At 32.3% G+C, this 13955-nt stretch overlaps 1 long non-coding RNA gene across 1 annotated transcript; it reads right to left on the bottom strand.

Annotated features, from left to right (window-relative positions):
* Positions 1–931: 931 nt before the first annotated feature.
* On the bottom strand, positions 932–13629 carry LOC138306046 (uncharacterized). Its single transcript, XR_011205765.1, has 3 exons — positions 13512–13629; positions 12508–12549; positions 932–1111 (listed from the first exon to the last, which is right to left on the bottom strand). It is a non-coding gene; the product is annotated as an uncharacterized lncRNA (long non-coding RNA).
* Positions 13630–13955: the final 326 nt, after the last annotated feature.

Raw genomic sequence — 13955 nt, 5'->3', positions numbered from 1 at the left:
AAGTTTTCACCCTTAATTAATTACAGTGTACGTTTATACGTAATTAAGTTTAATTCAACAATCCCCCATGAACCTGTTCATTCATGCATATATTAATTTACGGAATATATAAGTATTCAAGAAGGATCGATGTGGCTTGAATTTTTCCATTAAACCTCAAACTGAATATGTGTAAACGAATTCTAAGATTATTTCATGGCATCTCAATTACATCAATTGTTATCTTTGAGATATACTGATCACAATAAGTAACTGCGGAAATTGCCGTACGTTTTCTTGAGAGTATATGGAAAACGCTAACCATAAGTATTTTCACAATTGCAATCCAAATATATGTCCTCGGAGTGCGAGCAATCATGCACACCCCATCGGTAAGAGTAACAATTAGTGGTGGAGAAATAAGACGAATGAGTGCACTGGAGTTGATCCAGCCATATTTGGTCCGGTAGAATGGGCCCATATCCGTTATTGAAAAACCTGACACACCTATATCAAAATTAAGATTAAGTGATACATTATTAAACAGAATTCCGTCGTCAGTGTTCATGTCGCTTCAAATTAATTGACTGATATCACAACGTAATGGTTACAATGAACATTTTGAAAAATGATATAATCGTAATCTTTAGATTTTTTTGCAAGATTCGAAAACATTTCCTATGCCGTGTATAATTTTACAGTTAAATTCATCATGTAATCTAAACACATTTGTAATTGCTTATCTCACAAATCATCTCAAAACGTAAATGAATTAATAGTCGTTTGTAGGGTTGACGCTGTCTGTCCGAATACAGTGAAAACAAATAGTGAAATAAAAGTTTCATATCAATTCTAAAATAAACATGTATCTATTATTCCATTATGGAACTACCATCTGTCATCGTAGGCATGTTTGCTGTATATCAAAAATGTTTTGAAATATAATCACAACATAAAATGTCCGTAACTAGCGAAAATTGATACATAACTTACGTCGGCCATGTTCCGTATATCAGGTTACAAATCGATCGAGTCGTCTCGGTATTAAAGCCATGATCACAAACAGTACCCCATATCCCGTCGTGGTAAACCTGTAGCTGTTGTCCACTAAGCCTAAAGGTTATCCCCGCCTCTGTATATGCAAAAGACGTTTAATAAAATTGCTTTGCATTTGGTAGACAAAACATCAAGTGAAGACGGTATACGTATGTGTCAATCACGTGTGTGTGTTGGGTGTACGTGGACACATGTGGTACGTCATTGTGTGGGTGAGGAATGATTTGATGAATTTGTGGAATTATAAAGGCAAAAAAAATAAAAAAAAATAAGAGAGACCAACGAGACAACGAACAGTGTTAACAAATTCGCGAAAAATGATGTGCGAGCGGTACTCCGATTGTATTTCAACGTCAAGGGCATGTGGTAAAAGAAATGTTCGTTTCAAATGATTCGGCGAGTTCATGTCAGTGAATCGGGCGCTGCACAATTATTGTCTGTGATGCGAAAGTACATCGACAATGCCAAAATCTAGTGAACGGCTCCATTTGGAGAGGATCCTGGTACACCTGCGGACGGGCAAAAAAGAACGGTCAGCGACAGATCAGCGACCACAGTCTGCAGAACGCCAAGCCAACAAGATAAGCAAAACTGATAATTCATAGGGAAACTAACACTATAAAAGTATCTCAAAATACCTGAAATATTTATTCATATATTAATGTATCTATGTATTGTCTCTATTAATATCAATGGCTTACGAAATAAAGCAAAACGGCAAGTTTTTTTCTTATGGTTATCAAAAAAGAAGTTCAATGTAATAGCTTTACAGGAAACTCACTGTACGAAAGCAGATGGATGTATATGGAGTAAAGAATGGAAGAGTTTGAGTGGGGATGGATCTATATGGAATAATGGTACTTCTGCGTCAAGAGGGGTAGCAATATTGACCAAATCAACGATCAATATTTCTATCACTGAATCAAAACAGAGATGGTAGGTTTTTAGTGTTAAAGAGCGTTATAAATATATACGCACCAAACACATGTGCAGAGAGGAAACTATTTCTGAACAGCATTGACGAAAACAGAAATAGAATGAAATGTGTAATTATGGGTGACTTCAATTGTACGTTAAATAATACATATGATAGGATACCAACAACAAACACTAATGATCCAACCACGCAACAATTTAGGGAGTTTATTGAAAAATATGATCTGAAAGATTTATTAATGGCGTAGGCAATGAATTGTTAAGATGATTTTGAGGCAAGATAATTTACCTAATAAGGTAAACACACTACTGTCAGAGCGATTTGAGCAGTTCTAGACAAAAGTTGCATTACTCTACGAGCAAGGGAAAGGGTTCGGCATACAAGATGTTCGACCACAATGTGTAATGGCGGATAGCGAGCGAGTTTGAACATTTCACCACCATGGGCTTTTCTGGCATATCACAGTAAAACCGACTGGTCTAATTTCCATTAGAACAGGGGGTTTTCCGATATTTGTACAAATTTTAATGTTCTCTTAGACTGAATTGTCCCTTTAATGATAAGGTTAATGCAATATAAGTCCGTCTATATATAGTGATCACAATATGGTGACTGCAGAATTGAAACTAGACAAGGCAAAAAATTGGTCCTGTCGTATGGAAAATGAATGCTACAGTTATAGAATTTTTATAAATGAGCAAACAAAATTTTATAAAAAAGTTATTTTCTTCTGAGGTAGAGATACAGCAAACCCTCTTTTAGAAAACGACAATGCTAAAATTACTGATCAGAGGGGCGAATTAGAAAGATGAAATACATAATAGTATTTGCCAAATAAAAAAAATAGTGAACATACTCGTATCACTCAAACATCAGCAACTTCGATTGATTTTGTTTTTACCAATAACAAAAACATTATAAACAATGCATGTGTACTTCCTCATATATGTAGTGATCATTCATTGATTAATTTCAATATCTCTTACACAGTTTTTAGAAAACACTAATATCGTAAAAATTCTTAATTATCCAGATGCTGATTTTGATAAAATGAACAGAACAATCATGGGAAAAGATTGGGAAATCCTTATAAAAAGAGATGATACGAATGAGTTTAATAACATATACATGACAGTACTTAATGCGTCTAACATTCCCTCAAACGCGTTTTAGATTCGTTTGCGTTTCTTTCGTTTAGTTTCGTTTGCGTTTTGTTTCGTCGAGCGTTTTTCGTTTGCGTTTCGCGTTTTCGTTCGTTTGCGTTTTGATTCGATTTCGTTTGCGTTCGTTTGCGTTTTGATTCGTTTTGGCTTTCGTTCGTTTTCGTTTGCGTGCGTTTGCGTTCCAATTCGTTTACCGGATGTTATTCATTGATATTTGATTAAGAATGGTTGACTGCGCATGTGTTGGCTAAACTAAAAGTGGAGTCAAATGACGGTGTAGGCCGATAAATTTACGTGTTCAAAACAATGTAGCAAACATACACAAATATTTTTTTTAAATCCTTTTGTATCTAGACATTAATTACATTTAGTACGTGTAACGTACACACATTGTTTGATAGTAAGGATCATTTGTATACCTTTCTGCAAGGACTTGTATAGCACTAGCTATACACGTGTATGTGCTACAGGGGGACAGGTACAATGTACACTTGTAACACCCGCGGGGCTCGATAAAGTGGACTGAAGGATTACAGACAGGTGTGAACTCACACCACAGGACGCCGTACTGCTGGTCATAACTCATGTCATCACTGGTGCATGCATTATAAAAAAAATATATCCGACTCATCACTGTTAGCATTGAATCACGTTATTTTCTAGTGATACACACTATTCTAATAATAAAATAACACAATTAATAATATCTCAACCATCGCTTAATACAGTATTTAAAACGAATACATTTTTTTTACATATTTTATATAAAATCAAACGTACCGAAGTCAATAGATATCAAATCATAATTGACATACAATGTATATATATATATACATAATCGTCCAACACGAACTGACAGTTGATACATTCAACTGCATCTCTGTATTTACACGTATTCGTCTAATTGATCATGTATTTTATTGATATGCTGATGTAACAAAACACATGAGGACTAAATTAAAATCACCATAGACCTGATTTTCTGTAATGACTAGAATAACACAACATTGTTGTTTTCGTTGTATGCTTTGGTACATGTACAGGGTCACGTATTATATATCGTAGCCTACACAAACATGTGAGGGGCCGTGCGCGTCTGAGGTTATCAGTGAGCCATTGTTCATGGGTGACTGCACTTGACCAGGTGTGATACAAGTTGACACAAAATCAAAATATGCCGCTGTCAAATAACAAATGGTATAAATGACAGCAGGTAAATCGAGAGGGGGAGTGGGGATGGGGAGGGGTAGGGTGTTGTGTTGTCCGTGAATTATAAAGCAAATATATATAAGACCTCCCAATGGGTCGGGTAAATGCTACAGGTGAGTGTCCACATTGATATCTATATAACAGGTCCGGGGACCTCCTCTGGAGTCATATGTATACATGTAATACATAACTACCTAACCGCTAGACCTAGTGTTTATACTTGCAGTAGCCAAACGTTCATGTACACAATACCTACATGTACACTAAAATAAGAAATTCTTCTGCAGTGTTTTCTTTTCTGAAACTGATAATTTCCATAAAACAATGTGTGACGAATTCAGAGCAGACTTATAGATACTAGCATTGATTGAAGACTATTTGTACACATGCATGTTTTATAATTATTTTTAAAATCTCGCTTTATAAGTTAAAAAATGTATTGATGCTTGGATATATATGCGTAATCACATACTTATTGGTAATATATTTATAACAATTGCATATTTTCTAAGACACGATATATTTTTCATAATGATAAATCGTACTAAATCAAAATTGCGAACGTAAAATAGACATCGCTTTCAGAATCCGGATCACTAAGCTACCGTAGTCCCGATCGACATTTATGATTGCATTCTGGTCTTCCGGTCACGCTTTCACTTCGTTTACGTTTTTCGTTTTTCGTTTGCGTTTTTCGTTTTGCGTTTAGCGCTTGACGAAACGCGTTTTTCGTTTTACACTATTCGTTTTTCGTTTGCGTTTTCGTTCGTTTTCGTTTAACATTTCGTTTGCGTTTTGCGTTTCGCCCTCGTTTCGAGGGAATGTTAGACGCATTAAGTACTGTAATGTGATACAATAAAAAGCCTAATAACTGAATGTATCCCTAGTAAATATGTTAAGTAAGATATGGAAGCATTGAAAATCTACAAAAATCCCTAATTGATAAATCTATTCCACCTAATAAATGGTGGAAAATTGCACGTAATATCTTAAATATCAATACGAAATCCACCTCTATACCCCCTCTTATAAATAATAACTCCTTCATTCAACAGCCATTTGATAAAGCTGAGTGTTTAAATAAGTATGTTTTATCCATATCCTCTACCTCTGAAGGTGTGGAACCACTACCTGAAGTTATCGACCAACTTCCCCACTCCATTTCTAGTATTACTATAACTCAGCAGGATGTCAAAGATCAGTTATGTTTACTGAATGGTAATAAACCTGCAGGACCTAATGACATAATTCTTAAAAAAAATAAAACAACTACAATTATCTTTATTTTTCCCTCTTACTCTCCTTTATAAGAAGACAATTGAAACAGGTACAATTCCTTCTATTTGGAAGATGGCAGATATTAATGCAATTTACAAAAGTAAAGGGCAAATTATTGATGTTTCTAACTCTAGGCCTATATCTGTCACTTCATGCTTAAGTAAAATCTTTGAAAAGATTATTTTTAAATACCTATATAATTACCTTTAAACATATCAAATTATTACCAAACACCAATCAGGTTTTAGTCCTTAAGACTCAACTGTAAATCAAGTATTGTCCAATTACCATACTATAGTTAATTGCCTAGATCAGCATAAGGAAATAAGATACATATTTTATGACATCAGTAGGGCATTTGACAGAGTTTGGCATGATGGTGTGCTTTACAAGTTGCACTCATATGTAGTTATAGGTAATCGTTTAATTTGGTTCATTTTTTTATCATCAAGAAAGCAAAGAGTTACTACTGAAGGGTACTTCTCAACCTTTAATCCGGTCCAAGCAGGAGTTCCTCAAAGCTTAGTCCTCGAACCGCTACTGTTCTTCATTTAATGATATTGTCGATTGAGTCTCAAACAAAATAAAGCTATTTGCAGATGATACTTCCTTATATGGTATATGTGATAACAATCCCAAAGAATTAGCCGAGAATCTGTCATATAATCTCAATAATATCAAAACATGGACCACAAAATTGGACATCAAATTTAACTTTGCTAAAAAAGAGTCTGTAATATTTTCCAGGAAAACTGTTAAAAATCATCCTGTTATATATTTTTATAATAATCCAATTACTGAAAACAAAACACATACACACCTTGATTGTTCTCTTAGTGATGATGCTAAATGGAATCTACATATTTCAAACGTATATGAGAAAGCTTTTAAAAGACTAAATATATTAATATTGCTTAAAAACAAAATTGATAGGGAATCACTAAATACCATATATATATCCTACATTAGACCAGTAATTGAATATGCAGATATTGTTTGGGATAATTGTACACAAGTTCAAAAACATCTATTAGAATCAATACAACTGGAGGCTGCAAGATAGATAGCAGGCCTACGTAAAGACACATCTCATAATAAATTATACAAAGAATTAGGATGGGAAACATTTAAGGATTGACTCCCGTGTAAATGTTACATGAACTGCTATCATTTGCACGAGATTAACTTTCTTCATCAGTCAATGCAAGCAACAAAATTGACAATTAATTCTGATATTTACATGAACCAATTTAAAATCCCGCTGTTGAAAAAAACACATTCTATGTATTCGGTATAAGATTATTATACAAATTTGCAACATTGTACCAGTTATCGTACATGTATGTACAACTGTTCTTCTCGTCAATAAGGCAACATAAAATTTTATTCCGAAAATAAGTACATTGTTACGATTTAAAACGGCGATTTTGAAATATTGTTTTTTATGTACAAGAATGAATGGCTTAAATTTTTATCATAAAAACATTATTATGTAGCTTCAAATACGAAAATTGCTGCGCAGTACTAGCAGTGCAGTCAATTTGTAATCTGGTTGCTCGATTTAGTTGGGGTCCAGTTTTGAATTCATTTGTGTACATAAAACATTTATTATTCCGGTATATGTAGACTTGTACATGTAGATCATAGTAACTTAATGTTTTAATCGTCTCTCTGTTTATTTGATAATCATTTGTTTTCTCTTTTGTTGTTTTAAAATCATTAAATATCTAAGTGAGGTCACACCTAAGCAACTAATTGTGGATAAACACTTGTAATAACAAAAAATAGTTGTAACTCCAGAAATCAAATATATGTATATCTTGTGAGATTGGTTCTTGATTCTGTTGTGGCGAATAGGACCAATATCACAAAATATACATACTATCAAGTATATTTAGAATCATGTCATAATTTTCGGTTATTATATTAGAAGTGAAAATCAACTATTAATTTATAGAGTTACAATGTACCATGAATATGATCAAAAATTATATCGATCCTCATCAAGGAGTTACCTCCCCTTATTTTCATAAACCTCACCATGTATATGTGTTTTTTATATAATTGTTTATTTGTACCACCATTATCAGGATAAGACTAAGATAGACTATACCTGATATCTAATCCTATTGACACATAACATCTTTTGCCAATAAAATATTTGGAAATTGAAATTGAAAAAGAAAAAAATCTCCAGGCAAAGATGGTATTATATCCGAAATTTATCAACAATAATGGTACCTAATAAAAGGAGAATTCTTCGAAGTTTTAACAGAAATATTTGCTTCAAATACATTATCTGAATCTCAGTCTAAAGGTATGCTTACTTTATTATATTAAATGGAGAACGAGAACTTATTCAAAACTGGAGACCGCTAACTTTACTTAACGTCGATTATAAAATTATTGCAAAGGTTCTGGCTAATAGAATAAAATCTTATCTAAAAATATTATTCATTCGGATCAAAAAGTTTTCGTTCCTGGTCGACATATTTCAGATGCTAATAGACGTATCCAAGATGTTTTTGAATATACGGATTTAGAACAATCAATAATTTTTCTAGATCAATCTAAAGCTTTCGATAAAGTAGAATGGTCATAGTTAACAAATGCCTAGAACACTTTAATTTTATGGGTATGTACGTGAATATTTCCTGATACCGAGATCAGCAAGGCAGAGTTGGCCAATCGCTCCGATTTTATACATCCTACAAGCTGAGCCGTTAGCTTGCTCTATAAGACGAAACGAAAATATTGAAGGCATAAACTTCCGAATAAAAAGGAACTGCATATAAAAACACTGTATAGAATTATGCAAAGTGATATTGACACATGGAATTTGAATTAAGAGTTAATTATTTTCTATGTAAATTATCAGACATACGCCCTATTGACATATCAAAAATTCCATTTTTCTACAGAAATCGTATTGAAGCATGGGCAAATTTCCAAAAAAAAAACTAGCCACTCAACTCTCAACAAAACCAAACACTAGAACAGCTAATTTTTTCGAAATTATTTCATCCAATATACTATAACAGCCATATATTCTCCTTCTTTTCTCAAAAGCAATATTTGTACAATACAATATTTATGGGTTGAACGCAGAAATAATTTTAAAGAGGATTACGAAATATATAACATGTTAACTGACAAAAGAAATTGTATCACTGAACTAGCAAAGTTTAAGATCGCATTTCCGATACAATGGTTGAATATTTTATAAGGAATGGATGCGGGGGCAATACATTTTGTTTACCCTAGTATAAACGTCAATCTTGATATTATAGGGAAAGATAAACCGATTGGATACAAAAGTCTGAAACAAAAAATGATAACGAGTAAAAGAAATCCTGATGCAGATCCCATCTGTAAATTAAAATATACAAAATACCGTTACAACAAATCAAGTAAAACAATTTCACTGGAAGAGTATACACAAAATTATATATAGAACACAAAATAAGTGATCTGTCAGTTCTTCTCAATACAACATTATTGTCCTTCAAATGGTCCATTTGGAAATGGAGAAATGATATAATGTATAACAAAATAGAAATTGCTATTGATCATATGTATAGGAAAATACCTATTTCATAGTAGTGTAGCAATGTTTATAAAAAAATAAAAAGAAAATTGTATCGATAAATTATGTTCAGAATATTTTAGATAAATTTAGGAATTAAGGAATGAGCTGCAGAATGCGAGGATGAATTCAGAATGAAAGAAATGTAATAAATGAGTACAGTATGAATGATTCACAGAATAAATGTACCAATGAATTATATCAAGAATGAGAACGAATAAGTGAATGCTTGGAAGGTTAGAGAGAATATAGGGAAACTAATGTTGAATGAGAGCCCTCTTGCAAGAGGACAATTATGTACGGATGCTGAATCCAGGGTCCCAACCCTGGCAGTCACCTATGCTTATCATGTCTCGGGAATAAAAGAAATATTTTTTTTGGCTTTAAAAAAATTGTTACAGAACATATCTTTGGAGATGTTATATTTTTCACTATATAGTAAGGGTTTCCATTTAAAGTCCCTGTGGTTGTAAAGGACAACACGTCAGCACATTTACAGTCATTAAGTCATTAAAGCTAAATATTTTATTGGTTTAATGGATATAGTTTGAATATGGACTTGGCGTAAAGGGATACTCTATGCAGCAGACACAGTGTACGAAAAACATTTATTATCTTGAACATGTTCCTTTCAATACAAATTACAATTACCTTTTTCGTTCTTCTGATTTTGGAGCATCATCACCAGTACTACTCTAGTGCTTCCATGTGAAATAATCTGAGATGGTTCAAGTAATTCAATAGTTTTTGAATTCATAAGTTTTTTATTATAACAATAAAAGAATAAATCCATTGAAAAATACATGTATTTACAATGCATATCTTTTACTTTTACAAAGTTAGAAACGAGCATATAAAACAATAGAAACAAGAACTATTACGGTGAATAAATTATTTGTTGTTGCAAAAAGTGCCTAAAATGAGGATTTCAAACAATACTTTGGGTATGGGGCAAGGGGACCTCTTTTTTCACCTTTTAAACATTGTTTTATTTTCTTATTATTTTTGTTAATGAACGATACTTCATTCTTTATTTTATAACCATTTATTATGATATTAACCAATTATTTAGACTACAAATTAATTTTTCAAGCAAAAAATATTTTTGGCAGGATAAAAAAGTAGGGTATTGAGTTTGCTCCAAATATTTGGCATGTTATCGATTTTGTCAACACTTTTAAACCATTTTAAAAGCATGCTATAGGTTTATATTTATAACAGATACTTTTTCACAAAAAAAAGAAATCCGGGAAAATAGCATTTAAAAGGCTGAAATGTAGCCAGAGAGAAAAATCAACATTTGTCCTAGGTGACTGTAAATTAAATAAGGACTATATTATATAGATTCTATACTAAAACAACAATTTGTGATAGAATAACTATATATTATATATCATTTTCCCTAACAGTACAAAAACCATAACACATATGCTCTAGCGTGAAACAAATGGTTTTTATTTCAGAAATCAAATAATTGTTAGATAATTATTGGAAAGAAATGTATTTTTGTCATCAACTCAAACTCAAAAGATACAAATTAAGATTAGCCTTCACTCTAATGTGATTTAAACTATTTGAAATTGAATTAAAAATGATTACAGAGCGATACAGAATTACATTTAATTTGCAAATGAAATATGTTTAAAGTAAAAAGAATACCAACAGCACAAAGGCAACAATCTTATTTTTAACCAATCAGGGGACAATTCTTTCTATACCATGGCAAAGAAGTATTTCAAACTGTGTCTATCTAGTATCTTATTCGGCATATATCATAACCTATATGTACCAAATTTCAGTCATATCTAAAATATCAATCAGAGTCTCCCATTTCGGAAGTGTTTCTATGTTAATCACCATACTTCATAACCCCAATATTCCCATTTTCACTTAAATCTGACAATATCTTAATTTCAACCAATCAGGGGTCACCATTTTGAGAACTAATCCTTTTGATAATGATACCATGATATTCAGCATACCTCATAACCACTTTATACCAATTTTCATTTCAATCAGCCAATCAGATGCCTCTATTTTGTTACCGTGACAACCAATATTTTCAAAGAGTTACTATTATATTAAGCATCCAATTTTGTTTTTCTATGCACTAACTTTCACTTAAATCGGACAATGGAAACTTAAACTAGAATTTTATATAGCTATTTATATTAGCAAAAGGTGTTCTGTTGTTCAATGTACTCGCTATAGTTAAGTATGCCAAAAAATGTTTTCCCAGATTTTAATTTTGAAACTAATTTACACATAGACAGAGAGTATTTTAATGTAGGGTACAATTGTGGACACAACCTTTAACAGGGTGAAATGAGACGACAAAGAGCAATATCTTATTTTCCTTTTTTCCAATAAGTGTAATTATTAATTTGTAAAGATAATTGTTTCAAACAAACCTTATGATTTTTTGAGGGAACTTTGCTTACATTTCATCGAAAATATTCCTTATCCTTTCATTCTATACTGACAAGCATACTATTGTCTATGCAGCATAAGGATTATTCTTTAGACACATATAAGACCGGAAACGGCTCTTGGTAAAATTGTAGGCCATATCGAAAACAATCCATTTAAAATTGAAGCGGCGTAAAACGGGGTCAACAATGTCATATCGGACAGAGGTCAGTACGTGACCAATCACCTTCATTGAGAAATGAAGGGAATTTATTATTTTCATTGAGACGGAACAAAGTCAAACCAATTTTCACCAATATGATTGTATATTGGTTATCTTAATAAATTAGTTCATGGTGCAATACTATTCCCAGTATTTCGATGAATATTTAGTAACAAAAAAATACTTGAATTTTACACCCACACTCGTGATATCTCTATTATTATAAACATTAGCAGTTATCGGATTATTCTCCAACTTTGCCACGTTATGGAATATCATAAAACAAATCTTAAATGTATCAAATGCACAAGTCAAATAATGAAATGAATATACCAATAATTAACCGTAATGGATATTGATGAAACGTTTTTGATATCTTAGCAAGGAAAACAGAAGAGATTCATTGTTAACTGAGTGCTCCAAAATGATTACATTGCTGCATTACAAAACACTGTCCTTCGTGATCTTTAATTACTGACGTCATGGCTATTTCATTGTTTCATAAAAAAGAGTGAAATAGTGAAGAAATGAAATAAGTAAGTAAATTAAATCAATTCACACGTATTGCATTAAGGTATATCCCCTAAATTAAGGTCACTGACAAAACAAACAATTTTATCAATTGCCCCGTGGCTTATTTTATCTAACATTGGATCACCTGTCTTACCTAGTTCGATCCGTGTTTCTCTTGAATCAAGGGAAGTGATTTCTGAAAAAAATGATACATTTCTTCTATGTTATAAGCCATTATTATTGCATCTTATTATCGAAATGCATTCCTCACTACTACTTAATTACAGCTTAAACCCTACAGGAATACGTCAATGTGATCATAAATTAGAAACACTTAAGTATGGCGGTAAGGGGCGATCTAAATCGACTCCTTTGATCATCTTCACACCGATGACAAGTGAACGAATTATCAGAATAACTCATTGTTATTAAACATCCAAATCCGAAAATAAATTTAATAAAAATATTCAACTTTGACGTATACTGAACACAACAAATATTTCATTTTTATTGTCAATTTGGGTCCTCTGATTGTCATAACCGATAAGTATTAGTTTTTGTTTACAAATACCTTTTTCGAAATTAAGTCATGCTTTTCAATATGTTTTATTTCTACACATTATTGCATAATAATTAAGAATAAAGATATAAAATTTGGTTCCGTCAAAATTGGACCATACAGAAAATTACCTCTCTGTTTTAAACCTCATAACTTTAAAGAGACTCCGACCTGACTTTAATTTAATATCATATCGTGACCACTTAACTCCTATGTATCTATAAAAAAGCAAGAGGCCTAAGGGCCTTAACGATTATCTGACTACCTTGGCAATAGGCGTATAGGAAATTAATTATATATGGTGTCATGGTAGTCATCTATGATTTCGGATCAACCAGAGATGTAACAACACTTTGTCAAGATCATATCACACCAGAGCTGTCAGTTAAAAATAAAGATTGGTGTTTTCGTCATTTATTTTGTAACCGTCCATTATTTGGTTGTAAGATTGTTTTCATGAAGCAACATCTGTTCATAAGACCCAGACAAACTGCCCAGTAAATGACAAGTTATGTGTTATAATCATGCTGCTGTCTTACATAAAAAACTAAAACAAAAAAATCGAAATAAATTCTACATCTATGTGAAACTATAATTACCATTCGAAGCGTCGTATGTCAGGTAACTAGCATCAAATCCAATATTCTGAGATTCTCTATCAGTATGGAAATCGATGGTCATCCAATTCATCGTTGAATTGATACTAAATGGAACATTTGGTAGTCCATCTATTCTGAAAGAGACCACAGCATTTATATATGTATGTATTTCTTTCATACCTTTTTGTGTCATATAGGCATGTCCAGCACTGTCAGAAGCAAAGTTGCTGCATTGGCAGAATAAAAAAGTGTATAGTGTTGTACAGTTTTTTAATTTTTAAAGACGGTTTAACCAAAATAATAAAAAAACAGTGGTTTATAACCTCATTTCACGTTGCTACATTGTGATAAGTAAAACAATAATGCATTTACTATGTCATATAAGTTTGACGACTTATTTTACACAGCTTAATTCATCAAAACTTGTGGGTTCCAATAGACTAC

This window comes from Argopecten irradians, chromosome 13 (assembly GCF_041381155.1).
Source record: "Argopecten irradians isolate NY chromosome 13, Ai_NY, whole genome shotgun sequence".
Taxonomy (NCBI): Eukaryota; Metazoa; Mollusca; class Bivalvia; order Pectinida; family Pectinidae; genus Argopecten; species Argopecten irradians.
This window is presented reverse-complemented; position numbering and strand designations above follow the sequence as displayed.